This window comes from Curcuma longa, unplaced genomic scaffold (assembly GCF_044706935.1).
Source record: "Curcuma longa cultivar G26 ecotype Majalengka, Jawa Barat unplaced genomic scaffold, ITB_CL_G26_1.1 contig_24779, whole genome shotgun sequence".
In the NCBI taxonomy this organism is placed as follows: Eukaryota; Viridiplantae; Streptophyta; class Magnoliopsida; order Zingiberales; family Zingiberaceae; genus Curcuma; species Curcuma longa.
In genome coordinates this window covers 1-3,389 of record NW_027432531.1, presented here as the reverse complement: position 1 = coordinate 3,389, position 3,389 = coordinate 1, and the positions used below count along the sequence as shown (strand labels likewise).

At 39.3% G+C, this 3,389-nt stretch overlaps 2 pseudogenes; both read right to left on the bottom strand.

Moving 5' to 3' along the window:
• Nucleotides 1-778: 778 nt before the first annotated feature.
• On the bottom strand, nt 779-1,788 carry LOC141818424 (uncharacterized; annotated as a pseudogene).
• A 75-nt stretch (nt 1,789-1,863) lies between these two features.
• LOC141818423 (uncharacterized) lies at nt 1,864-2,881 on the bottom strand (annotated as a pseudogene).
• Between the last annotated feature and the right edge of the window lie 508 nt (nt 2,882-3,389).

The following is a 3,389-nucleotide window of genomic DNA, read 5'->3' as shown; positions in this document are numbered from 1 at the left end:
GATGTCATCAATGTATACTAGTATAAAATCCTCGGTTCCTCTGAAACAGTTATCCATCTTCCGATGAAAGATCACAGGGGCATTTTTTAATCCGAATGACATGACCAACCATTCGTATAAGCCATCGGGTACCCAAAATGCAGTCCATTCAATAGAATCTAAGTGCATTGCCACCTGATGAAAATCATTCTTAAGGTCAAACTTTGAATAGATTTTGCTATTACTGACTTTCTTCAGGATTGTATTGATTCCAGAAGGCTATATTGATCATTGTTTGTGAGGTTGTTAAGGTGCTTGTAATTAAAAACCATTCTTTCCTTGCACTTCCTTTCCAATCTTGTGATCAATGGTTGTTCCTGATTTCACTATGATAGTCGTGGTGCGGTGCTGGCTTTTACTTGGCCTGATGACTCCTATTTCCAGCAATGCTTTGATATACTTAGTGAAAGCTTCCTTTTGTTGGGGAGTCAAATGTTTCAAGGGTCTGTGTTCAATAATGAAGTCGGGATTTTTAATGTCTAGTTGACAGATAATCTAGTTCTTGACCCAATGTTTTAATGGATTTTCACCAATGTAACCCTGATCCCGTAATTCCTTAAGTAGTGAGCTGAATTGTTCTCTGAACTTTTACTAGGATTGTCCTACTGAGTAATTCACCATTTCTTTGATTTGGATGTATTCTTCTTCCTTTAATTCCAGCTCTTCTATTGTTGCTGCAGTAACAGAGGGCAAGGTGTTAATAGTGGTAAGGTTTTTGTAAAACGTTACCACATTTCCTTCAATACGCAGTCCTCCATGCATAGCCCGTATGAAGTTGCAGCCAATAATCATCTTAATGTTATCTCCAAGGGTTATGGGAAAACTGTATGTGTAAGGGATTTTGAATATATTTTCACCGATAAATATCCTTCCTTGTTTAAGCTTCATTCTGGCAGTCTGCTGAGAATTGATTCCACTAAATTGCACTACATCTTCAAGATCTCCTTTTGGAACAGAGTTCTGGTCAACATAGCAAGTTGTTGCACCAATATCCAGAATAGCCTTCAATGCAAATCTTGAAAATCCAGAGATTTCTATTTCAACCTTCAGATTATATAACATATTTTTTACTAACCTTGGCCCTTTTATTTCCTGGGTTGCTGTTATGTGGCTTGTTATTTCTTCATAGAGCATATTGGCAGCTTTCGTTACTTCATCGCTCATCAGCTCTTTTCCTTTGTCAAGAGTGCAAAATTCTTTCCCCAGTTCCTTTTCCAATAGTAATTCTTCATATTGGGCTTTGTAGTATGCAACTTCCTTCTGTAACCTATCAATTTCCCCTTTACACCAAGATATATAGTATTGCTGCTCATGAATTAAGTTTTGAGGGAAAAATGGAGCAGGTGCAGTAGGAGCTGCAGGTACCTCCTTCTTGAAGTAGTATGGTCCACATAGGTTGCAAGCCATAATTAAGCAATTAGGTCAGTTAATTCTCGCCCTCTGCATGGTGTTTCTTTTGCAACAGGTACAACTACTTGGTTGAGGAGGATATATAACTTCATTAAGGTGCCAATCATGCAGGCAATTAAGTTGCTCCTCCGTCACCTTGACTCGTGGGCAATAACCTCCATCTATCTGTCCAAGCATCATAATTGATTCATTTGAGAAGTGAAGGGTTTGAATAGACCTGTGTAGTTCTTCGTAGTCTTCCTCCCCTTCTGAGATGCTAAATATTGCATCGCTTTGTGCTTTCCCTTCCTGAACCGATAAGATGTCACAGTCTTCAGGGATATCTAACTGCTCGAACATAGCAACTCTCTTAACATTCCGTCTTTCACTAGGGCATTCTCTTGCGAGGTGCCCTTTTTGCCCGCAAAGGTAGCACTAACACTTTTTGTTTCTTATCAAGTGCTTCCATTTCTCAATCCGAGCATGAGATTCATGCGGCTTTCCTTTGTAAGTTTTGCTTCGACAGATGCCATATTTCTTCTGCCCTTGATTTGAACCTGGGATGGGGATTTGACTACAGAAAGATAAATTTTTCAAAGATCGCTTAAAGACAACGTCCTTGCATTCTTGTTCAAGGAACTTGTAGGCAAATAAAACTCTTGGAAAAACTCCGATTGTTAGGCCTGAATATTTTTCCTCAAATGCAGCTTTAATTCTGTTTCCCAGTTCTCTAGGCATTTTAAACCAAAATTTTTCTGATAACTATGGTCCTGTGAATAGCCTTCCGGTTTTTGATGTCAATCTCATATAATCATTCATATATTGGACAATATTCTTGACATTGTCACAAGATAGCTTCTCCATGTCTCGGTAGGCTGCATCCTGTTTTACCATTGAACCTTGTGTTAGGTCTTTATAAGAGAATACCCTTCTCATCTGAGATAACACATTTTGTGTACCTTCCCTTCCGTCTGCTATGCTGATCAGGGCATTATATTCAGCAGGATAGTTCATTCTCCACTATATCCATGCTAATTTTTCAATTTTCCCCAATAAATTCTCCATATATTCAATTTTATCTTTGGGGTATGCCTTGGCTCGCCACATGATTCTTAGTTATAGATTCCCACCACAAGAAAACATCATGAAATAAGCTAAGTTGCTCAGGAACAACAAAAATAGCTCCTCCTTGTTACTGAGCAGATGGGAGCGTCCATAACTCATTATTCATTTCTCTTCTAAATCTTGTATTGGAGGGCCTCTGCTCATAAATTGGTGGTTGTGATGGCCCTGGGTCAGTCCTTGCCACTGGTGGATATCCGGGAGGCCCCATCATTGTGTCCTCTGGTGGGTTGTATGGAGAAATAACAGTACTTGTGGAGTAAATTTGTTGCTGCTCAGGTGAACTTTCATTCTGATCCTTTATAAGGCGTCTTAAGCTTGGGCATTCCATTTCAATACTTGCAGCAAGTAGTTGGGTTGGGAGTGGGAGTGTCCCACCACCTTCCGATGCGAACGGGTTAATGAAATCAGACTCATCATCAGAAAAAGAGTCTCATATTGGTGATGATTCTTCAGTAGGAATTGGTGTGTCTCTCTGGTGAATATGGATTGTGGTGTTTGAATGATTGAAAACCATAATCATAATTTCTCCATGATAATCACAGTCAATAACACCAGCCCCAATATCAAGATCCAATTTCCATGTTGCACTTGATCTAGCTGCTATGCGATTGTATGATCCCCAGGGAATTTCCAGGCTAAGTCCTGTTGAAATCAGGCCTCGCCCTTTAGGCTCTATTATACAATCTTTATCAGCCGCCAAATCAAGTCCTGTAGCACCAGTTGATTTTCTTTCTGGGATAATTGTAAAATACTGAAACTTTAGGGTTTATTTGTAAATAAAATACCATTAACTAGTTATTGGCTTAATGGATCTTGGATCCATCCACTACCCATTA